This window comes from Nesoenas mayeri, assembly GCF_963082525.1.
Source record: "Nesoenas mayeri genome assembly, chromosome: 6".
NCBI classification, from domain to species: domain Eukaryota; kingdom Metazoa; phylum Chordata; class Aves; order Columbiformes; family Columbidae; genus Nesoenas; species Nesoenas mayeri.
The window spans coordinates 39,963,051-39,989,364 of NC_137545.1; the positions used below are offsets into that span (position 1 = coordinate 39,963,051).

Consider the following 26,314-nt stretch of genomic DNA (forward strand, 5'->3'; position numbering starts at 1 on the left):
CTGAACAAATTTCCCCAGATTCCATATACAATGAACATATTTTCACAAATACTAAAGAACATTTTTCACAGATGTGGCCTAAGTGAATCTAACATTGACCAACACCTGTTACAGGTGTGCAAGCTGACATTGGCAGCTAATTAGGATACGTGACAAACACATTCACTTCTCAAACAGTTTACTACTCTTGGCAAAGACTAAATAGCCCCACATTTAAAAGCTTAACTAGTATCATCAATGGTGGTGAAACTCTGGATACTACTTAACAAGAAAACAAAATGAACTTCTCAGAAAACAGCAAAAATCCCAAATCTTAAATTGCATTATAGACTTGATACACATTTGAATTAATCAAGTATGAATGTGAAGCTGCTGCAACATTTTCTCTTTTAAAAATTACCTGGAGGCAATTACCAGAACTGCTGAATATAGTGTATGTATGTGTTTTTTCTGAGATCATAGGTGTTGGAGAACAACTTCATTAGTTTTGTTCTACACATTAACTAAGGCTTTTGAATCAAAAATTCTCATGAAATTGAGAGATATGAGAGACATAAAAATATTCCCACCTTCAAGCCTCCATTTCCATCTCTAGGGAAGGTTTCAGGGGAGCAGTAGATGTTTGTCACCTCCTCAGCTGCTCCGGATCACTCTTGACTTCAGCTGAAACTGGAGGATGAACTCTGGTTTATGAGGAATCAGTATTTATGCCAGTAAATTCAGTGAGACTAAATAAATCATCAGCCTCATGGTTTTGACTCATTACTTGGGTTCCCTTAGATTTATAGTTGTTGGGTATTTGTGTGTCGATAATGTAGTCTGCCTTGGCTTTCAAATAACTGTACCCTGTATTTTGTTTGGAGACAGAGAGGTAAAACCAGGATTTTCTGTCCTTCTTCACTGCCTAGGATGTTTGCTCAGGAAAAATATGTACCATAAAAATAATGGTCCTGTCTGTCGTGTCTCGTGGCATCCAAAGGTTAACGTACTTGAGGTTAGCATCACTGCTCAAGTTTTCACCTAAAACAGATGGGCTGATGCTGTAAAACTAGACAGAAGCCTAAGCTGGCTTTTTAAGGTACCAGGCACATTTTTCTTCTAGTTTGTATTTCTGTGAAAACTGAATATACAGTGGTGAAGTTAATAGCACATTAAAGCCACTCTGGCACTGGCTACTTTTGAGTACTTATGAGAAATCTGCCTGTTGAGTGACCAGTGGAAGCCGCAGGCAGAAAACGGCTCATGGGGGCACAAGGTTCCTGCAAAAAACACTGTGGGGAGATGGGGTGAGCAGAATTTATTTAATATGTTCCTGGGAGGGCAGTTGCAGTCTCCACCTGATGTCCCCAAGGGCCTGTTGTCCCCTGTCAATTAGATGCTGAAGACAGCAACAGTTTTAGGCTGTTTCAAGAAGTCACAAAAGTTACTTGAAAAACCAGTACGTGCTCCCAATCTGTTTATCCACCAATTCTCTAAAGCTCCGCAGTGGGATGATGTTTAATAACGCACTTGCCACACGTCACTTTTTCACTCAGTAATTGTTGTGACCTCTGTGGTCCCTATACCTTCATTTTTCTGCAGTTAACAGTGGGAAAAGTATTATTTATACATATGGTTTTCCCATAGAGATTTTTTTTAATTATACTTAAATTTAATTTAATTATAAATGCAAACAAATGTTTTGAAAAAGCCTACCTACATTGCAGAGATTGACTGTGCAATCAGTTCTTATACAGGCCAAATACTTAATGGGTTCGTTCTTCCTGCTTGCTTCGCCACTGGTTACACCTACATTTATAGGATATAAATAATATGTATCACATTGAAAATTAAAGATCATAGAAGAGACTCTAGGCTGGCTGCCACATAAAAGTTTGTAATTTTCTTATTAGAATAATAATTAATTAGAATATAGCAAAGCTTTATTTGGCTCCTTTTCCTATACTTTTAATGTCATCTGTGGCACCAAAAATTAAATGAGAGAGAGCTGATGAACATGAAAAGAAAAAAAAAAACAGTTGACAGCTTCATCATTAAAGAAAAAATAAGAATAGCAAAAATCTAATAAGACCCTTGAAATTCTAGATATTTTGTGGCGAGGATAGCTTTACAATAAAAAACATGCTTTGTGTCTTTTTAAATTCTCTGAATACACTTGGTGTTTCCTTCTCAATTCTTGAGGTAGGCAGCTCCTGAAGAGAGCTTTGACCTTGCCAACATGAGCATCAGCAGAACGAACTACCTTATTTACTTTATCCCTTTCATAGAGTTTTCTTTTTCTATAAAAGTCCATTGATACCATACCTTTTTTGCTTCTGTGCTACAGGATTATCTTTTAGCTATGATTTATTTTCCCATTAAGAGCCGCAAAGATCAGTTGATCATAAGAGGACCAGGCTTTAACATCTCTCAGCACTTTCAAAACTCTAAGTCATCATTTTTCAAATCACTGAATCAAGGCAGTAGATTGTTTGGACCAATACTGACATCAGGAAATTCGTACTTTTCTTTGTCTACAAGTGCTAAAAGAATTTTGGTATCAGAAACTAAGCTACTAGTCATTCAGTATTTCTGGCTGTTAACCTATGGCAAAGGTTTCTATAACAGCAAGAGACACTGGAGAGAAATGTCCATTCCTTTTATGTTTTCTGTATTATTGGTTAAGACTGATAATTGCAATTTAAAAAAATATGCTTGGCAATTGTTTAGGGATTTTATGGAAAATCTAGAGGACTTTTGTTGGTTTTAAGCAAGGTCAAGGAAGTTAAAGCCTTTGCAGATATTTATAAGGGTATTCTTTAAATTCACACCTGTAGAAAAAGGGAGAAGATTCTATAAATGAGTCTGTTAGGTCAGGTGAAGTGTGCTGGTAGTTCTGGGATATGAGGATGTGCCTGAAAATACCAATTGTTTTGGCCCAAAGTCCCATGGGTGGGGCTGGGGAAGACCCAGGTGGGGCTGCTCAGGGCCATTAAGGCATCAGTATATCAAAGTGAGGACAAGGAGGAGGTGCTTTTCCAAAGCAAGCTTCTCACCTGATCAAAAGATGCTAACAGTGAGGGGGGAAAAGTGCCTGAGGAAGAAAGGCAAATAAAAAAGGAGGACTCTTCATCCATAAGACTGTTAGGATCTAAGTGAGGCTGTGAGTTTATGGTGCTCCCTGCTCTGATTGAACCTGTACTGTGATATAACCAGGTAAGACTTTATTTGTGCTAAATCTTACAGTTCTCTGTAATACCTGGCTGTGGAGGCAGAACCTTATTTCTTTGGGCCTCCTGTGCCAATCTGCTGAGTAGCTGGAAAAGCGTTGAATTTTTACAGCTGTCAAACAAGCAATTTTCCTGAGTACTAAATTAACTGAAAAAAATGGAGCTGTAAAACGTTCATAACACGTTGCTGAAATACTGGGATTCTATCTCAATGCATACATGTTCAGTGAAACTAAACATAGAAATACAAATTTCAACACTTACTGGCTCATAACTGTGGGTTTATACGTACTATGAGAGGGTTCCTAATTGTCTTTGTATCTCATGCTTTATTTGCAAAATGCTTGGTGTTTGCTGTACAGGTGACCTTTGCATCCTCTTATTTCGTTTGCAATACTTTGTGTGATAACTGCAAAGCACCACATGCCATCCAAAGGTCAATTACCATGTTTTTAAGGCTTGGTTACTATACTTATGTACCAAACCAGGGGGGAAATATCAATTTTTGTGGAGGCTAAACATTGTATTATAGCAGAGAGTTACATTTCTTATGCAACATGGAAAGCAACAGCCAAAGATACCTGAATTGGTATCTACATTGGGGAAAAAGGTGAATTTAATCTTACCTTGACATTACTTTGAGTTAACAAAAACCACTCTGGCAAAAAGAATTAAGGTATTTCTGTTGTTTCTTCTATAAGAATACACTGGAATACAATTAAGTTTGAGAAAAATTAAAAGCAAAATTTAAACCACAAATACGTGAACTGATTGTGAATATTTATTAACTAAATAATTTAATAATAAAGAAAATGCCTACTTGATTAATTGTTACAGAGTAAAAATTACAATAAAACTGTCTTGATCAGTGCTTTGCAGAAGCACCATTACTGTCTGTGCAGTTGTTTAACAAGGATTTAATTGGAAAGATAAGTGAATGCACATTTAAAAGTATTGTTAATTTGCTTTATAATCACCCCATCCTTCACAGTATTGACAGCACCAGGCACAAACCCCTTTCTCTTTTACAAGTATTATTTTCCATATGTGCACAATAAATTCTGAAGCAGTAATTGGAAATTTTATGGATTTCAACATACCTAGTGTTTTGAGTTTATAGGTGCCATATCCCCTCTCTAAAGGTAGCTCATAGGTGGCATTGTGAGTAAAATCATTGCCTTTTTATTACCCATGGGCTGTTTTGGAGGTTGTGGTGTGGTAGTTTGTTGGGGTTTTGGTTTTGTTTTTTTTCTTTCCTAAGGAGTATCTAATTCCTATTTACTTTTCCTTTCCATTTGAAATATCAACAAAATCTTCATTGCAACATTATTTTCAATTTAATAAACAACAACTGTCAAAACCAGTAATCTTCAATATGCTTATATTCCATCTGTACTTATATTCATTGTTCTAAAATGGCTTGGATTAATCTAATTGACAAGAAAGAGCCCAGACCATATGAGCAGCTAAGGATGATACCTTTAACCAGCAGGGTTCTTCAGCTGTACTGACATGTTCTTTATCAATGAACTATGAGAAAAGAGGAACAAATCTTGGGCTTGGTTGTTTTTTTTTTTTAATATTACTGAGTATATGAGCTTGCTGCGACCATATGTCTGAGCCTGGGCTATCAGGAACCAGAGTGGTTCCTGCATTGGGGGGCAGAGCCCGTGGAGCTGACACAAGACTTGAAGCTGCCTTTGAAATGGAGCCACCAGGTCAATGCAAATGGGCTGAGTGGTTTTGGGGCGTGTGTTTAGAAGGCAAAAAAAAAAAGAATGGAGAAGGAAAAAAAGGGAGGAGGGAACTGGGGTGGGAAATGAAAGAAGAGAATAACTGAGAAAGCAGCTCATTTTCACAGCTTTATTTCTTTAAGAAATAAGGGAAGGAAAAAACAAACAAATAAACAAAAAAGAAAAACACAAAAAAACCCTAAACAAACAAAAACAAAACCCTAAAAAACCCAAAACCAACCAAACAAAAACAACCAAAAAGCTCCTCCCATTTAAAAATACCTGAGTGTTTCCATTGACCCAATATATCCATTTCAAAGGCAGCCAGCAGCTCCAGTTCAACTTCCAGAGAGCAGCTATGAACATAAAGGTCCAACACAACCATCGTGAGCTTTATTTTAAAATTGAAGCAAGCATCACAGGAAAGACAGGAGGGGGGAAGAAAAAGGGGGTGGGGGGGGAAGGATTTGCTCTTTCTTGTAGTCACCTTCCTTTTTGTTTATAGATCTTTATTGTATACATGGATTAGTGAGAACTTCCAATTGTATCCTGCCATCTCATACTTTTTAAAATGTTTTAGGACATTATTGATTGTATTTTTCACACGTACATGAATGTGCTTAGAAATACGTGAGCATGTCTTGGTAGGGGTCCGAGCTTAGAGCCGCGTTCCAGCATTGGTGACGTTGTCCCTGTGATCAAGTGCAGCCCAGAGAGCGAAGCCACCAGTTGTTCAGTAAACCAGTCCCACTGAGAAACCAGTAAGAGAGGTCCAAAGTTCCTGTTGCAAGTATCAGGCTCAAACTGGGTTACTTCCTAGATGAGAACCAAAATGTCTTGAAAGCCTTGAGTCAAAAATAGTTCTTTCTTTCATTTTCACACTTCTCAGGCAAGCACAGAAAACAAAATGGACTGAAGTAATTTTCAGAAATAATTATAAAACAGCTTGTTTCTGGGTTAAGACCTACATATGCCAAGCTGTAGCCAAGATTTTTTTAAATTTTTTCCAAGCTTTAAAACTCTGACAACAGAATACTTTAATTGAGCCCACAGTAGTTGGCGAATCAATTAATATGTGCATGTTACCGATGTGGGTTCTTCCCTTTTCTCTCTGTGTTTGAATAACTATTTTAAGATGCAGATTTTTTATTTTTTTATTTCAAAAGAAGGTGTGGTTTCCACATCTTATCCTTCTCTTTCCAGAAGGGAAAGGGAGGAAGTATGGTACCCCAGCAGTGATTTGTAAATATAAATCAGGTGATGAAATCTGAATGAAATACTCATTTTTGCAACCAGCACTTCGAATCATTTTGTACATAATGTACATCAGATTAAAAAAAGGGATGATAGACCTACAATAGTAATGTTTTTTCCAATATAACTTATTTTGGTTTGAGTGTGAAGGAAAAAAACAAAATATAATCAGAATTCTAAGTCTTGGTTGACTAATCTGTAGCTCTAGACACTGTACAATTTCTCTTACTAAAGGTATTGTTGTGTTTCTTTCTTTTCAATGGTGTGATGAATAAGTCGGTAGAATGGGGCAGAAGAGGCAGTAAACGAGGTTAGTGTGGTCAGCCACAAACATACCATGGATTTTATGGCATGTATTGTATGATCAAGCATTTAAGACATGCCTTTTATTTCTTTTTCTAACCACAGCACTATTTGCATTACAATAGCTTTTTGCTTAGTAACACTTCAAGAAGTTGAAGAGCTTCTTGATAACCTCTCAAAGGGTGCTATTTAGGCAGTGAGGACTGTAGTTTTGCACACTGTAGCAAGGGATTGCCTTTTTTTTGGGGATGCTCATGGTTGTCATGGGTGACTTGTTGTTTGGGTTTGTTCTGATAGTAACGCCACAGGAAATACCACTCTGTAGAGCTCCAAAACAACGAGGAAAGGAAATAACTTGTTGAGTCATTTGTTAAAAGTGTTAACAGGAAAACTTTCTAGCTACGATTTTTAGGATAATGGAATAGTGTTCAGAAGATGGGAGTTGCTGGGCATATTTATAGATAAACTGAGTAGTGTCAGAAGTATTTTGCATGGGATGATCTTGTGCTGCAAGCAGATAGATGCCCTGGAGAACTAAGCTGCATAGTTCCTACCTAAAGTTGGTCATGCTCAGTGTTTTACAAGATCATGATGTGGCCTAATATTTGTGGTGGTTTTCTCCCCTGTGGTCAATATCTCTAATCCTGTGGTTTGCATGTAATATTAGCTGGCAAATATGAACTTGCAGTAGGATCTGCAACAAGAAGGGTGATGGTATATGTGGATGTATGTTGTATAATATTATGCAGGGTGGCAAGGGATGAGAAGTTGTCACACCATAGAATTAGGGGTTATCATGGTATTTGTGGTCTTCTGTATATTGAGAACTGGGAAAACCATAAAGACTGTGGTACATGCGACTATTTTGAAAAGCAAGTGATTTTTTGGATGGGGGAGACTTCCGTAATGCATTTAACTGTTTGACTTCATTGGTGCAAGGCAGGAGTGCTGAGAACCAAACTGGAAAAAATTTCAAAAGAGAAAATCTGGGAGAAGACAAAAGGAGGAAAAAAAAAAAATCTAAACTACATCTTCTATGATCATTGGAAACTTTTGCTTATATGAGGAAACCTGTGTTCATTTATTGACTGTATCATTTGTGGATACAGTCTGTTTTAGAAATATATTCCTGCTAAAAGTGAATTGGTGCGCAGAAATTTTCAAGTCACTCCTACCATCATATTATTATGGATTTAGAATTCAAGTCTGATTTTGGCACACTCTCTTCTTCTTTTTTTTTTTTATTTAAGTGTTATTGTGTAATTCAGTGAAATCTTTTGTATGAACATGACATTTTGGGCCTGATTTGGTTACCTAATAATTGGTACATAGTGCCACTTGGGAGGGTACTGAGTATCAGACAGGCTCTCACAAGGCTGGTGGGTCTAGCAGAGTATATACAGTCGATACTGGGATACTGGGTGCTAGAAGACAGCTGGGGTGTTTTAGAACATTTGGGAAGAATTAGATGACTATATAAAAACAAATGAATATTTTTTCTTGACTACATCATTTTTCCCTTTAAAAAAAATCCCATTATATATATGTGTATAAAAAATATTGCACATATACTTGGTGGGAAAAACAAGATTGGTTTTTTTTTTTTAAAAAAGAGCTTTAAGAAATCCTAATATGGAAAAGTGTCGTATCGCACTGTCCTGAACAAATACATACTACATACAAAAATGTAAATAGACACACGTTCCTTTCTCCTTTTGCAAGTCTCAGTTTGCACTTCAGATTTATTATTGAAGGGATTATCAAATATATCAATTTAGAAACAGAGAGAGGTAGTCAAGAGTCATACTTTATTTTAATTTCAAAGTTGTGCATGGTACCAGAGGCTTAAAATTGAGAATGTGGCAAAGCTCTCACTTGAGTTTTCAGCTCTCATCTGAATGTTATCACTGTTCAGTCTGTAACCTGCCCATTGTCAGCAAAAGTAACAAGGACTGTTCAGATCTCTTGAGATCAAAGGTCTTGTTTCCCAACTCTACTGTAATAATCTGAACCTCATCAAAACCCTTCCTGGGGACAAACACCTTGGGGTGAGTTGTGAGAATGATGCCTTTTGAAATCAACCTATGAATCCATGGCTCTGATTTCAGCACATTGCCTCTTCTTCGTATAATTACTATTATTATTTATACAATATATTTATAGCTAGGGTAAAATTTTGAACTGAAAATAAGGGAACTAATATTTTATAGTGTTTTCCTTCCTATTTTACAATCATTGCCCAAGGTGCAGTCAAATCTACAAGTTTATAATCCTTTTGTATGTCCCTGTTGCACACCCTTTTTTTTTTTTTTTCTTATTACCTGCTGACATAATGTGGGACATTTGGTTCATCCACGAGTTGTAACCTGGGTTGACATTGGGAGATATTTTGGGGTGACAGTAGCCTGGGGTTAGATGTTGATATAAACCTCAGCAGACTGTAAGCACGACATTCCTCACCTCTCACAAGCTGAGTGAAGATGGGGATAAGAGGCATCTTAAACCTGAAACCAGTTATGGTACAAAACTTTGGCCCAAATTGAGTTCACCACAATTTTAAATCCTATGAACTGTAAATACTGGACTCAGTAGACTGTTAGAAGGCGGAAAAAAACCAAAACCAAGTCTCTTGAAACAGAAAAAGCTATAGTTCTGTTGCCAGATTTTTACTTGTTGCAGTGTACCAAGGAGAGATTTTTTTTTTTAAGTGTAATCAGATAATTAAAACCCATACAAACAGGGATTTCAAAACACATTTCCATCAACCAACATTATGTGCTTATGATACAGAAAATTGAGAACAACTTAATTAAGTGGACAGGAGCAGTGAAAATGGATGTGAGGAGATTACTTGCTCTTGGTGGAACTTTCTTTAACTGGTGTCTGATGCCTTTCTAGAGACAGAGCATCAATGCAAAAAGAAAAGGAAAATATAGGAGAAAAATGGCTAGAAGGTTTATATCACCTTGATGCTAAAACTGATTTCTTACTGTAAGAAAAGTTAGCTACTTCTAAGTATTTTGTTCAAGGATAATGTGGCCATCAGTTGAGGAGACAAGGTAACTAGTTTCAAACTAATCAGTAGCCAGTGCTCAGAAAAAAGTTTTCTATAGCATCTGAATAACTTTTGAAAAAGCTGCATGAAGGGTGCCTTGAGCCCTGTATGGGTGGGACAGGAGGGAATTGATGCTATCTAGAAGAAAAGGTACAATTGGGAGGGCAAACTAGAGATGTGAAACTACGTGAGGACATCTGGGCTAAAGAGTGATAAGAGAAAGGCACCCAAAACAGCTGAAAGAGCAACACTGAGGGCTTGTGGTATCTTCAGCTGCCCTGCTGAATCCAGCGAAAGAAACCTTTGTTTTTTCCATGTTTAATGCTTTGCACAAATGAAGATGCTAAAGCAACTTAGGGATGCGTATTTCTGAATCGGAGACACATGATAAAGCATTCAAAAATAATGCAAATAATTGCAAACTGATGTATCCAGCAGTTTTTTAAAAAAATGAATAAATAATTTAGCTTTACACATGGGCAATCCTTGCTAAAATTTGCAAATCAGAACTCTTCTGTTTGAATGTATTTTATTTTGTTAATGGATTCACTAATATGAAAGGCATCTAATTGTATAATGTATTATTAGTCATTTTCTTTGGCATCCTATTAACTTTAAATAATTCTAATATTTAACATTTTATAACATGCACAACAAAGTTCTTCTATCTCCAGCAGAGGAAAAAACATGCATTAATAATAAATTTTTCATAACTCTTTCTACTGTGTATGTTCTGATACATATTTGAGCAGAAACATTGAAAACTGAAGCGTAAAATAACAAAGCATGTTAGATGGCATTTTAAAAATATACATTGTAATATACTGTGGTCCTGTAAATACAAGGGCTAGAAGATAATTCAGTACAATTAACTTATTTTAAAATTGAGTCGCATATAAAGGGTGATAGGATATAACTAAGTGCATCTACTAAATGTCTTTTCAGTGATAGCCGAACTGCAGTGTATAAAATGGTGATTAATGCCTACTAATGGAAGTGGTCTCCACCACAAGTTGTGAGCACTGTGGTTGTGGCCGAGTAGAATAACCACACACAGAAACACTGAATCTCTAGCAAATCCCTGGGCTAGAAATAAGATGACAGGTCACAGTAGAAATTTTTCTCCTTATGGCTTTTTTATTTCTCCTTTTGTTTTAGTAGGTCAGATCTTGTTCCTGTGTATTGTGGAAGTATTATGGGAATGAGCAATGTCTAAGCTGCTTAACAAATGCACACTTTCCCTACACCAATCTGTTTTCTGGGGACAGCCAGGCTCGTGTTATACAGCATCCTCTCGGTTGGGTGCTATTAATGTTAATAAAATGCACTTAGCACTTAACATCTCGAGATCTCAAAAGAGCTTGCAAAGCAGCATCATTATCTTTACATTATGGGTACGGAAAATGAAGGATAGGGGGAGTGAAAAGATTTGCCCAAGTTTCCATGGTAAATCAGTGACAGAGTCAGGAGCGGAGCCAAAATCTGTTGATTTATAGTCAGTCTCCTATGTAGTGTGTCGTGCCATTTCACCAAACTCCATTTGCCAAGTCCCTACTGTGTACAGAGACTGCAGATAAGGCTGCAGTCGCCCTCTGAAATGTGGATTTTTGGGTTCAGAGTGATGCAAAGCCAATTTAGATCTTCAAATGCGGGTCTCCCCTGTGATGCATCTCCAAATGCAGGGCCACCTGTGCGATGGACGCGGTGCAAAGATCCATGAATAAGCTGCTTTAAATTACTCTGTGCTGGGGCTACAGAGTAAAGGGATGTAGTCCTTGAGGAGCCACAAGTACATTTTACATGTGAATGAGGTCCTGGCTTTCATTCCTGTGGTCTGGGGATGCATCGCCATGCATTGTGTTTTGCATGACTAAGCCTCGTGGAGCTATGTGTTTGCACCGAGTATTTTGTAGTCACTTTTGAAAATGACTGCATCGAGATAATACATGAGCAGATATGCATGTTGAAGGACTTGTGCTAACGTCTCTGAGATACCAAAATATTACTAGCTATATTTGGTAAGCAGGAAAATGAGGAGCTGAGTAATGCACCTATGTTTGTGATGATTCAGGAATACACACCAAACCTCCTTGTTTCAAATGTTTTGCCCTAGCCCCAGGGTCATCCTCTTTTCACCTCCCTTAGGAGGCACAATACAGACCAAAAGCTACAAAGAACTGTCTTCCTGCAACCGTGGATCACAGGAGCAAGCAGACAGCCAAGGGATGGTTTTGGTCAATGTGCTCAGCCTTTGTAGCCGGGCATCCTTCCTTACAGGAGTGAAACATCTTCAGATTCATTCTCCCTTGCAGTTTTATGCCTCTGTTTACACTAATTGTATCAGTTCTAATGATAATGTGGGTGATTAATTTCTCCAGTGTGTTTGCATATGTGTGTCTGTGTTTCGAGAGATTGCCATTGAAGAGCAAAGGTATGGAGTAAACAGGGCAACAAGGAATTATTCATGTTAGACTAAGGGGAAAATGTAACATTTCCCAGCCCTTCAATTGCCTTTCTGGGATTCCTGCAGATCCATGTCCTGCCTGCTGAGAAGCCCTGGCTGAGCTGGAGTGCTTTAGTTTTCAGATTAAACATAATCCAAGGCACTGAGTTACCTACAAGGGAGTATTTCTCCTCTGCTGAGCCTCCATGTGTGTCTGGACTGGTCAGTCCTCCTCATGGTACAGGCAGAATTTATTCTTAGTATTCCTTCTTCCCCCTGGCTAACCAGTTTTATCCACCTCTAGTCCCACTGGTTAACCATTTTTTTTCCACCTCTGGTCCAGTCTTGGCCAAATCTGAAGTTGCCGAAGTGCCTCCTGCAGTTCATTCGCTCCCGTTCACTGCAAAGGTGCTGCAGTTCAGACATCTGCTCACTTTCTTCCCACTACTGGACTAAGCATTTGGGGTTCTGCCAGCAGAAGATCAGGCCATGTAATGCTGTGATTTAATATAAATACAAGTTGGAGGCTGTTTGTTCTCTAACAGACTTTTTGGCCGCAGTCTTGGTGAATAGGTGTGTGTGTCTAAACTCAGCTTGGCTATTCACAGCTCCACAAATGTGTTTGTGTATCTGCATACAGCTTGATGACTTCTTTCTGCCTCCCCATCCTGCATCTCAATAGGACCTAAAAATCTGAGCTATTCTTTCTCTATCATCCTAGTAAGTGATACCAGAGAGCTTTGAAACACTTTAGGTTTACTGTGAAGCTTGCACTGCTATGTAATTGTGTATCTGTGCTGTTGAAAATGAAGAATTTAGGTCAGACTTTGTATAAAAAAAAAAAAGCTAATATAAGGTGGACAACTTTATTTTACATCGCTATGCATTTAAAAGTCCCAGTTGGAAAAGAAAGCAAGATAGCAAGGAACACAAACATGTGTTGGATTATTTCTTGTTTAGCAAATGTAGTACTGTGAAAGATTGACAGCACGGGAAACTGGAGTCCTCCATTTATCCACACTTCATTTCTATCCATTTATCCACACTTCATTTCTAATATCTGGCTTCAACAGCAGGTTGTAACCATAGAAAGGCTATAGACTCTGGGTGAAATGGCACTCCCTTTTGGATCTAGTTTTATAAAAGAAAACAATTATTCACAGAATGCATGTCTTTATTCTTTATTGCACATTTCAAAGTCTCCATGAATACTCATTTGCATGTGACAGCTAATGCTGCATCTTGTATTGGCCAGTAAGAGGCATGATTGCACTAAATTGGAAGCAGCAGGCACAGGTTTTCTTTTAAGAATGGGGGTGGGGGTAGCCATCCACTTGTACTGTTCTCAAGTCTCCAGTCAACACGGTTTTAGAACAGTTGCAAGTCTAGTTACTGGGATAATAAATCCCAAATTAACTGAATATGCAGATTTCACTTTCATTAGGTTACATTCTTTAAATTGACATACCCTTCACTTTATCTTTTGTTAACAACCTCAACTTCTAAAGCAATGGAGAATTGAAAATTCAAAAACTTGTAATTCAAGTGTGGAAAAATGAGGAAAGTAACATTCTTCAAACTGATATTATTATTATTTTTATTTCTTCCCCCCCCCCTTTTTTTTGTTTGTTTGTTTAAACCTAAATAAACGCATTTTCTCATCCTGCATAATTTTTCCAAATGATCATGTTATCCGAATGACACACAGGATAGCAAAATCCTAGTAATGCAGAAAGGCTGTTGCCGGCAATGCTTACAATAAGATCAATGTACACAGCAGCAACTGTATTTGGGAACACATTCCTATTCCCTTTTGAAATGCATGCAGTTTTGACTTGGAAGCACTGGAAGATATTGAGATAAATAATGCTATGGTCTCTATGTAATCCCTTTGAAAATTATCTGGAATATAACGAGGACAAAAGCAGCTCCTTGAAAACCACCCGAAACTCACTCTTTTCTTAAATGTAATCTCCCAGTAAAATAAGAGAGCGCAGGAACTAGCTGCTCACAAAAGCGAGGAGGTTAAGAAAAACACCTTGAAAAGGTTTACTATAGAAACCAGCTTATCATGATCATTCATTTCCAGAAAGTTAAAATTGAAAGCTGCTTTTTTTCAACTCCTATTTCCCAACAGCTACAAGACTCTCATATTTTTCATTAGAAAGCCCAAAAATGCCACATGAATTGTATCTAAACATCAGAAAGTTTTTGCATGCATGCAGATTAACAATGAGATTACCTGCTGTATGGTTTTTTTCCGGCAAGAAAACTATGTAAAACCATTGCATTCCAGTAACAGACAGGACTGACTTTGTAAGATAGATTTCAAAAGATCTGGAGGCTGCTGTTCCTTATAAAACTATGCCAAAGACTATTTAAGTGGCCAGTAATATAAACATTATGCTACTAACACTGAACAGTTTATCACATAAATATAATTGTCTTCTTTTAGAAGAATAATAAAAGCCGAATCCATATGTTACACATTATTTAAAATTGTTTTCTGCAAGATGTATTAATCCCAGCAAAGAAGCAATTCTTCTACTATAGGAGTATAACAGCAGTTTTATTTTATTACATTGTCATTGTTTAATTTGTTTGTTCCCGGTAGTAGTTTCACAGATTTTTTTTATGAACTGTTACTTTTATGGAAAGTCAAGTTACAGATGATGGACGCTGTGTGCTTTCAGGAACAGAAAGGTCATGAAGGTAGATAATGTATTTATTTATTTACTTACTGTATTCAACTTTTTAAAAATCCCTCAATTCTAAGCAGAAGCTAAAATAACTTGTGGTTTTTAGACCCAGGAGGCACATATTTTGATATTGCTCCTCAGCAACACTGCTAGCTCTGCAGTCTATTCAAATTTGGGAGTAGAATTTAAAGCTCGGATAAACAACGTTTGGTAGCAATGGCTGTGCAGAGCTTACAGTTTATCTTTGCAGAAATGTGATCTTGCAGTTAAGTGTCACTTTGTGTGTTTGTTTTTATGAATTTGAGCTGAATGCTGTGGCTACAACTTATTTGGTAAAAAACCTCACAATCCCACTTTGGGCTAAGTTATTTTCCATCAATTAACCATTTTTTTTTCGAGGTAATGTAAGGTTTAATTTTGAATCCTTGTGTTCTAAAACCTAAATTATTAACTGTCATGTGTAAATCTGAAATATAGATTACTCATAATGCGATTTAATGACTAGATGAGACTTTAAATAACTCAAGACAAAAAGCAGCTCTCAAAAACTGACTGTAAAATGCAACACGGAGAAAGGGTTTAAGCTGCTGAAATATCTTGAACTTGTTCACATCTGTAAATGAGGCTAAAATATCCGGCCCATTTAAACATGAGAAAATCTAAAAATATTTTAATTTAAAAAAATAATTATAGCAGCACCACCAATGAAGGAGTCTTTGTGAAGCACCTAAAAAGTAAATGTAAGAGGAAGTGTGTAATACCAAGTATATGAAGTATTTAAATTATAATGCAAATCAAAATAAGAGTACAAGAAAAATGTTAAAAATGTTAATATTCCTTTTTGTTTCATAGTTAACTCATTGTTTTCAAACATGTAAAATAGAAAAGAGAGTTTCTGAACTTAAATATGTAACGATCGGTTGTAAGAGCTGAAAGAATTTTCTCTGTGCTATAAACTGCACGTCGTCTGCCTCCTTTTAACCAGAGTCTTCATCAGCTGGAATACCACCAACTCTCTTATTTGCTCTCTGTATCCCAGTAGGAAGCACATTGCCATCGCTTGTTGGAATCATGATCAGATCCTACAAATAGTCATTCTCTGAATTTTATGTTTTGTAATGGGTTGTGGTTTGAACATTGCTTTGACTGCACTTAGTCACCAGCAAAGCTCAGTCTCACATTTGCTCTGTGCTGTACGACTTTGTCTGTCCCGTTTTGATTAAGGTATCTTTTACCTAAGGAAAACAAAACAAGCCCCCAAACCACCAAATTAGTTTTTTTCTTTTTTTCCTTTTATTTTTGGTTTATACTTGTGAAGCTGAATAATGTGATATGCACTAATACATATATATTTGTATAGACAAACAAGTCTGTGTTTAAATAGATGCTGACTCCAGATATCCGAGGCTTAATGTTGGGTCTCTCCGTGGGCTCTGGTGTCAGTTCATCTCATTGTCCCTCTGTTTCTCACTGCACCTTTGTCTGCCTTAATTGCTTAGATTATAAACTTTTTCCCCACTCTCACTCTGTGCTTTTATGATGCCTGATACAATGGGGCATAGATCTTATTAGGGCATCTTTTCACTATTGTGGTTATAATCCATCTGGTGATACTACTACTATTATTATTATTAAAAGTATTATACTACCACCACTAATAAAAATCACAATAATAATAATTATGCTATTTTTCCTAAGAAAAATTATTGGTAGCCATGGCTGTGAAGCCTTCTTATTCCAAACTCTGTAGAAAGTCAGTGAAAGCTTTAATCAATGAAGTTTTAAGGATGTATTTATTTACTGAGATTTTGAAACTTAAAAAAACCCCCACATTTATGTGCTGCAGCTTTAGAACTAACAAGAGGAGTTTCAACATGGCTATGAAAAAAAAAATCTAACTCATTGTTTCACATTATCATATATATTGGCCTAGACATATATGTGTGAGGTTTCTTGTTTGTTTTGGTTTTTTGCTGTCAAGGAAATTACAGCAACACGTTTTTATTTCCTTTGTCTGTGTGACAGAGTGGGATATGCTCAGGTCAAATGTTGAACTCCATTTTATATTATAAATACGTTTTAGATTAGGGCATACTTTTTGCATATGTAAGCAAGATTATTAGGAGGTATTCCAGTCGCTCCTCAGCCTGAGAATAGTTGTTGACACTTCATTAAAGAATATCTGGGATATTTTTAACCTAGATCGGTTCAGTGACCCAGTTCATAATGCAGCCTTGCTTGTGTAGGTGCAATTCAGGAGACAACGCAAGAGTGTTTTTAACAGGCACTGAGCACCCAAGGCAGCGTCTTGTCCATCACTGTGCTGAAACCATCCCAACAACTGCCTGAGACTTTTAAATGGAGTTGTCTCCTGATTAACCATCCCCTTCTTGAGGAACAACACAGCCTATGTGGGAACTGAGAGGGCAACCAGAGAACATGGTGGTGGAGCACAGGCAGCAGATAATATGGGTTGGGGCTGGAAAGGGTGTCTCTGCAGGGATTTACCATCACTACATGCAGGGAAACCATTTTTGGAGGAGAGCGAGCAGGAAGGTGCTGCCCGGTGGGATACACCATGAAGCAAGAGGAGCTGAGCAAAGCATGGGTGCACCCAGGAGGTTTTGCAAATAATCCTGGCTCTGGTGCTTCAGAAGACTATAATAAAATGGGACGTTCCTGTGCTAAGCTTGTGTTTCAGTCCTGTTGGCCAGGTCTTGCTGGGGAAGCCAGCAGGGAGCCAGGGCTCATGTCCAGGAGCACCACCCTGGGAGAGGTGGAAGAGGCAAGGATGGGGAAGAGTCTCTGGAACAGCAGGTCACAAAACCCAAGAGGAATAGGCATGAGAGGGCATTGCAGAGATCAGGACAAGAAAACTAATAAACTTGACCCAAACTCATTTGACTTCAAGTACCGGGTGGTGATCTCTTCCAAACAAGGGTGTGCTAGAGCAGAAGCAGCTGGATTCAAAGAAACTCATTGGTAAAAAGGAGTTTGCTATATTTGAAACCTCTTCTACCTCTGCTTGTTCCACTGGTTCACTTTGCTTAGGGGAGAAAAAACCTCACCATATTTCACATGCATACTGCTGATTTACTCTCTGAGGGCCAGAGTTCAAATTTTATTCAAGTCAGATACAGAAACTTTGGATATTTATCTCAATTTTGTGGACCCATAATAACTTTTAAAACTGGACTTAATATTTCCTAAGAACAGAGTTTCTCAGGATATTCTCTGTACCTTCTTAGCCTGGCAGGAGATACTGTGAAAACTATAATTCTTGTATTAATTTGGCATTTTTACTTTAAAGCAGATTCTGTGAGTGGGAGAGGGAAGGTGGAATTTAGATACTTCAGAATTATTTGGCTCCGCATCTATTTATTCCACAAATAGATAATATTTCAGTGAAATAATTGAGATTTTACTTTTTTTGAAACTCTTGCCGGTCTTTACCAGCTCCCATTTTAAAAATAACCTACTGGCTTTACAACAGATGTGATCCTGAATGCCACCTTCAAAATTCTGAGCTTCTCAAATCACGTGAAGATCTTTGTACCTACAGAAGGCACTGGATGTCACCAAAGGTGTCCAACACCTGGCAAGATCAATGTTTAGTTCATTGTGGCAAGAGACTAAACTCATGGTGATGGTGCTGGGATTTCTCCTCTTCCAAGCCATTATGTCCACAGAGGGAAGGTGTTGGGGCTGAGAGACGATACGGGGTGAGTAAGCACCACCCCATACATGTCTCACAGCTCTCACTCACCTATCACATCTTCTGTCATACAGGTCTTTACCCCTGCACTAGAATTAAGTCAGCACTTTGCAATCTATCATATTCTGTGGGTTTAGACAAAATATGGAACTGATTTCCAAAGGCAGGATACCTGATAAAATTGCGGAAAGCATTTAATATGAAGGAGAACATCTATCAACAGTGACAGAACTATCAACAGTGATAGAAATGTGGGGATTTGAGGTTGGTTGTTTTGGTTGGTTGTTTTTTTTTTTTAATAGCTTCATAAGTATCTCTTCCCAAGGAAAATAATCCCCAAAGGCAAAATAATAAGGAAGCAGATTCATTTGTCATGGTGTCAAGTATATTCTTGAACTGAGGATTTCCCATGTACTGAGCAAGTGAGAGAGGTCTGACTAAGGCTAAGAATATCTTGTTTAGTTAAGCTTCTGTATACCCCTTGAGGGCAAGAACCATCTTCATTTTCCATATAGGTAAACTATGCCACTGAGAGGTAACAGGAAATTCCTTTTCCCTGAGCAGAACACTCAAGATAAGGACAAGGCATCTCAGCAGGTTCTGAAGGAAGTTCTCATTTTCTTCATCTTTGTCCACCAATACCACCTAGTGCACACGGTAGACCTTCAAGTTTTGGGTGCATGTTTGCTGTATGTGGTCACATCTGGGACAGGATGATGCACCCGCAGGCAGCAGATTGGAATCCCACCTATATGTGTTTGGTGTCCTCCTCCAGGCTGTTCCCAGTGCTCACCTCAACCTGCCTGGGAGATGATCGTGAATGTGCAGTGGGGACTGCACAGGCTGTCAGCAGTAGAACAGGGCAGAAATCCCAAAATCACCTTTGTTTTTAGAAGAAATCTTAATTTTTTTCATGGTGGAATTAACAATCCTACTTACAATTTCTAAGGGCATCTTTGAGTCTTTCATATTTGAAAGCACGTTTACTAATACTTGCCAGCTACAAGCAGCAGAAGTGTTTTCATTAAAGGGATTGGGGTTTTTTGAAGTTTATAAACTGTATTTTTCCAGGGGAAAGGTAGCCACCCACAATCACACTGCTTTGTGAAGCTGTAATGCTACCATTCCACGGGATGCTGTAAAATAATGCCAGTGTGGCATTGGGTTATTGCAGAATTTGTGGTGATGAGTGTGAGCTCCTCAGGTGCAAGGCCCAACTGAATTCAGTGGAAAGTGTCACATTGCTATCTGCAAGAAAAGAGTTATCTCCTTTTTCTCACACACTTAGTGTAAATTTAGCTACTACAAAGAAATGAATTTTATTAGAAAACCTACATAACAGTGTACTGGAACTGTGATAAAATTATTGGAAGTATTTGACATTGTCTTCTTTTCTTTCTTTAATACTGAGTTTTCTTTTTTGTAGGCTTCTTATACAGACTGCACTAATTATTGTACCATATAATCCTGTGCCATCAAATAGACTAGCACATTAGCTATTTCTCTCACAATCTCTTCATGCTTTCTTTCTCTGTAAGTCACATCAGTGACAGCAGTTAAGTAAATCAAAGTTTATCAGACTAGGGGAAAAATTGTCATATGCTACACACAAAACCAGCTACTGTATTTCAAAGTTTTAGTTGAAGGAACAGTATCAAAGGATCTCTGTCATATGGGAATGTTTCTCTCACATTTCTGCACTATATACAATTAAAATGCTTTAGTAAGTGAAGCGCAGTAAACCCAAAGTGCCAGTTTACTACTGGCCAAAAAAAAAAGGCGGCAAAATAGCAACAGATACAAACCACAACCAAATGAATCTTCCTGTGCATATGCCTTGTGTGTGTCTGTGTGTTTGTGCTTTGCTTTTTCTTCTGCCTTTCCAACAACAGCATTGAAAACACAAGAAGTATTAGAAGAGAAATGGTCTAATTGCTTTAAAGTTCTCTGATCAGCTCCCTACATATCAGCAGAAGAAAAAATTTCAGATCTTTCTTACCAGTTGGTTCTGGTTGTTTCTTAATATTTGCAGAGTGTCCTTTAAAAAGAAGTGGAGTAAAACTCTGTTGCTGTGTTGTTTTTCTTTTTTTGCATAAGTTTCAAAGAAAGTAAGTATTTAGCTTTACTCTTCGGGGTCAGAAATTTTAATTTGGGGGAGCAGAGGATGGGTAATTTAAATTACTTTAATTTTTTCTTTTTTCCTCCCCAAAAGAAAATGCTCCTTCACAAATGACCTTTGCTTTTCTCCTTAGTCAATAAATCACGGGAGGCCCCAACCTAGTAAACCTGCCTTGGACTGATGCTTTATAAGCACTTTAGAGTAGTAATTAATCAACGTGCCACTCTTCAGCACAGAACATAAGTAATAGGGCGCGAGGCAGGTAATGTTTTCTACAACGAGATAATGGCAGAGCGGTGCCCGGGATGGAGGTTGCCTGCAAATGCGTCTTGCACAGAGGCAGGAATCTTCCTGGGGTTTTCTTCTTAATTGAAAAGTGCAACACAGCCAAAGCCTGGCCCTGGTGGCTGGTGCTCCTTCCATTCCCATTGCTATTTAATGGGGTTTTTAATACTGTCAGTCCTCTGCTGTGATGTGGGTTTCCTTTGCTTTACTTTCACCACAGCAAGGTCTGGATCAGTTTGTTCTGCTCTTCAAAAACCTCTGTTCTGCAGGGATGTATACATGTGTGAAAGTTTGCAGAATGCCTATATTGTTTTCTTCATACACAAATACAAATTACCCAGGCTTGATTGAAGCATTCTTCTTCCTTGATAGTGAGTTTCTACGTATAGGATAAGAGAGCAGGAATACTTGAGAGTAATTGCTCCCCAAAACTCAGTAAATTTAGCTTTTAATCAGGTTTCTTTCCTTTGTTTATTTGATATTTGTGTGTTTATTTTCTTGGTCATAAACAGACTACTTAAACAGTGAATTGCAGAGGGAAAATGCAAATATTTGTGGAATAATTTACTGGAAATAGAATATATGTTTTATGCCTACCACTGGCCTCAGTCAATAGAAGTATTATCACCTTTTGGTATGTCTTCAGTAAAATTGCACCTTTTACCAATATCTGGTTTGATTTAATACTAGAAAAGGAATGCAGAGCTTTTAGGTTTCAACTATTCTTTATGGTATATTTTCTCATGAAACAATACAAAGAAAGTAGCTCTTGACAAGTCACATTTTTCCACACAGTGATCTCTTGTTAGAGACCTGGGAGACTACTGTAATTTCCTTCCCATTACATTCAATGAATTCCATGCATGTGAAAGAGAAAATGGATAGTGGAGCCTGAGTTCCTGTACTACCCACTGCATAGGTACCAAAAGGAGGATGGAGACTTACCATGGGATTCCTTACATTGCTCTTCTGCTATACATTAGCTTTAATCTTCCTCTGAGCAAAATATAGGCATTTGTAACAAAAATAATGAGAGTTAGCCCTTTGGAGACTCTGTGGTATGGGTCAGATTTACCTTTCGGTATCCTGATGTAAAACACTGAGATCAGAGAAGTTACATCAATGTAAAACAGGTGTGCATATGCACATACATATATAAAAAGAGACGTGTATTTCCTTTCATTTAAGAAACATATATAATTCAGACCTTAACCTCTACCAAAATAAACCTTTGTTAACTTTACATTGCTGTTTCTATCAGTTCTTTCTAGTACCGTCTCATCAACTGTAGATAAAGATCACTGGATAGCCAAACTTAATCTCTGCACGAAACAATCCCTAAGTCTTAACATGCAAACATCATGATATCCAATCACTGCAACTTCACAACAAACTTTCCTTTCGCTTAAAAGAAATGCGAGCAACCACAATAGATGCATCCATTTCATGTGAATCACATGCATGGTTTTAGCTCTGATCTAGAATGAATTAAGTTCTATTCTCAAAGTTATCTATATGGTGTTATTTGGGGTGAATTTCCTGGGAAAAATAAAAATAAGGATTAGAAGCAATTAAGTTTGTGTGTCTCTGAGAACTAGGATTTTGTCTCAGTTGCTTATACACAAGCATGGAAAGAAATTGGGAAGCAACAGGGTCTGTGGAGGAAGAGGGAAAGGGTTACAGCCTCCGGTTCCCGAGAAGCACAGCTTGCAGTTCTGCTGCGGAGAAGGTTTCTCCATCTGCCAAACCTCCTGGGATGCCAGACTGGAGCAACCAGCCTGCAGGAGCTGTACAGGGGGACAGCTTCCTTGGTTGCCCATCGCCACCGCCAGCCCCATTCTGGTGCCAGTACTCTTGCTTCGACCCAGCAGCCTCCTCCCAGTCTGCCCTGCCACGTGAACTGGTGGTGGTTGTTAAAGCTGTTGAAAAGGCAAGGATGTGATATCGGTGCACTCCAAGTAGGGTGGGTCAGTGGGTGAGCAAGCCGGAGAAAATAAAAAACGTGGGAGAATTAAAGCAACTGTCAGACCAACAAAGGGAGTTTCTCGGGCTGCTTCTTGTCCGGGCTAAATGAGGTTACAGGAAATAAAGGAATGTGCTTTCAGTGTGTTAGTGAAACATTTCTAAACTGTGTAAAACACAGACATGGCAGTTACGGCGCATGTTTAGTTACAAGTCTTTTCCCCCTTCCACTCTGCTCCCCGAATAGAGTTTCCAGTGACGCTCACAATAAAGAAATGTGCTGAAAAATAGTTCTGCTTCATGAAAGGGAATGCTTTAGGAGACTCACTTGTGTATGGAGGACTTGTGTGTTATACCTGGAGACAAAATCCTACGACACGGTGTAAAGTAGCTCTCCTTTATGCCCAAATTGCAAAGGACCCTTAACTATAGCATTTCTGATAATGCTTCCATAAAGTGTATGTGTGTGTGTGTTCTCTGAGGCATTCATTTGGCTGGCACATTGGAAAATGGTTAACACAGTGAATGTGGGGTGTCATTTTTGTAGTGGAGAATGTGTGCCAGAAGAATTCAACTGTAACCACTAAATATTTGCTTAAAAATAATTTTAACCATCTGGACTCCTTTTTTCTTATTATTCTTATTCTTCTTTTGAGGTGGGGTGAGAAGGGAGTATTTTAATAGGAATGATTTGTGGTTACAAAATGAATTTGGTTAATTTGGTTACCACCCCCATTTATATGATGACTACAAATAGTCCCTAACATCTGAAGTTTTAAAGAACCAGCAGATTTTTTTCTCTCTTGAGCTTCAGAAGCTGGAAACGAACTTACAAAAGACAATAAATTGTTCTTGATGGAATAAATAGTTTGTGGGGTTGCTATTGTTCCTCTTGACAATACACTAACATGTGCTAATAGAGGAAGAATTGAAGAGCTTGCGTAGTAGAGGAGCTTTCTGCCAGGCTAAATTTTTCCACTTTGGAGCGGGAATCAGGTTCCCGGCGTGTGGGGCAGGGAAAATGCAGTGCTGAGATTCCCGGGAGGCAGCACCTGCTGCCCACCCCACTTTTGGGGAGCTTTTGGGGCTCCTTCTGCAGTGAGGTCGGCAGAAACAGGGTGTGCGTTGGAGGAAACCCAAGAGCAACCTGTCAATCTGTCCCTAGAAGAGCCTTATTAGAGGTTGTTTCAGAGATGGGCTGCCTGAGATCATATTTTTGGCCAGAAGGCAGCGTCAGAATAAGATTTTCCATTTATCTAATATTCGGAGACTTTTTTAATGTATGTCTTACTTAAGAACATTCACCTTCTTTTTAAATATTCAGAGTTCAGCTACAGATTTTTTTGGTTCCGAATCTAGTGGAATATAGTTAAATATAGTTGGTGGATATACATATTTCTGTGTTCTCTGTGTCTTGTCTTACCATATTAAATGAATGTTTTATGAGGCCTGCTATAAATACATCTGTTAAAATATTTTTGTCATACTTTGAAATGCCCAAGTCTTAACTGCTACCTTTGTGCACTAATGACGTGCTAGTAAATGTGCACAGGAGGTAAAATAAACTAAGAGAAAATAGGTAAACTTGCATGTAGTGTTATTGCTTTAGCAGCTCTCAGAGATGCTTTTCCTCTGTTTTCTCATACACCGCAGCACTGGTTTCATCCAACTCATTGTACATTAGCAACAATTTAGTATCATTTCATTTAAAATATGCAAGCTTTATATTGAGAGTAAATGTGTAGCCACAAGGTAAAATTAAAGAAAAAAAAATATATATATATTAGTCTCGTCATTAAAAAAAGCCTTTAAAGTTTCCATTATCCATTATGTCAGGTAGCAAATATCTTCTCAATGTAACTCCAGACATTAAATCTGTCAAGAGGCATGCAGTAAAATAAATGTCTGGGATACCTTCATAAACAAAAATCTTATTTCCATAATTCATACAGCTGGCTGGCATTTATTGGCACGTCAGGTGCAATGGGGACATTTCAGGAACATTAACATGTACAGCATCATTTGTCAACAAAGCAACAATGTAAGCAAATCGTTCAGAACTCATACAGATTTACAGCTTTCTCTGCCAGCTGCTAATTACGGTGTGCTCTGCCTATTTGGTATGGTCTTTTTTTATTGGAAAATGACAAAGGGGTTATGGTATCCCAGTTTGGAATATAGATGCGCTTTTAGTAATAATATGAGTGGTAATACGACTACACAGCCTGGAGTTTTGATCTAGTTGCACTAGTCTTATAATTGACCGGTTTTGATTGATGAAGGACAAAGAGGAACTCAAAGAGATATTTACTTACTGATAGAAGTAACCTCTGCAAACAAAGAAATAATAAAATATCAGCAAGCAAAAAGAAGTATCTTTGCTTTAATATTGTTTTTTCCTACCGAACATGACAGGGAAAATTCAGTCTTCACTGAAAATCTGACATGTTTATTGAGCAATGTTTAGCAAGCCCTATATGTTACAAACTGAGCAAATACCCTTCGAACATTGCCGAATCCACTTCGATAAATAAGAATTAAACTTTGAGCATTTTAAACAATGCAAAGGTTAAATAAAAGCTGACAATACCATCTGTAAGGGCTAAAATACGTGTTAATTATCTGCTTTCAACATTCTCTGTGTCTGTCTGCCTGTATTTCTCCCCCTCTTTACTTGTTTGAGCGTGCCTGTCTATGTATGCATGTGGTTTTGCAAGTTAACAACAGCAAGTCAGTTCTACTTTTTATTTTTAAGCTTTGGCCAGTTTGCATTTCAATCTCATCAAAATATAATTAGCGGAGCTTTATGCTTCAAATGTATAAATTAAATATGCTTTCATAATGATTATACCTGTTATTCAGCCAAAGGTAGGAGGATTCTATTAGCTAAATACATATTTAGACACCTAATAAAAATCCTTATTCGGTTCTATTTCTTAGTTTCAGTTCATGAACAGTAACCACTATTCTGAGTTAAGATCTTGACCATTTAATTTTTAAGAAAAAACTAATTAGACTATATTATGGATTAATCCCTTGCCAATTTTCATTTTTTAAATCGAAGTAATTTTAGACTTGGTAACTACATAATTTTATGCAAAGAAAGTATGTTTTGCCAACCTTATTAAAATCTTTAAAGACCATATTTTCTATAGGCTTCCAAAAATTATCCCACAAAAATGTGTGGGTGCACCCATCTGTACACATGAATGGGCAGCTAGGAGCATAATTATCCAGTTTTGCACGTGCAAATGTAGGTGTTTAAACTCAAATTAGCTGACCCCATAGGTTCTGCTGGTGCATTTTTATGAACTGATTAGTAACATTTCCTTGAATTCCATAAAATAGGTTAAAATCCCCAAAGATCTTTAGAGACAATAACAACTTTTATGTAAAATAAGTGAGATTACTGAAGTCTTTTAAAATGTTACTGATGCAACAGTAAAATGAGGTATAGCTGAGTGCCAGTATTTGGGTGTTATTTTGGTTATAATGACTCTTTCAATATAATAAACTCTATTGGCTCCAACTCTAGAG

At 37.7% G+C, this 26,314-nt stretch overlaps 1 protein-coding gene across 1 annotated transcript in view; it reads left to right on the forward strand.

Moving 5' to 3' along the window:
- The window catches only part of ARHGAP15 (Rho GTPase activating protein 15), a 324,795-nt gene that overhangs the window by 220,512 nt on the left and 77,969 nt on the right, over window positions 1-26,314 (forward strand). The gene's annotated exons all lie outside the window — the stretch shown is intronic.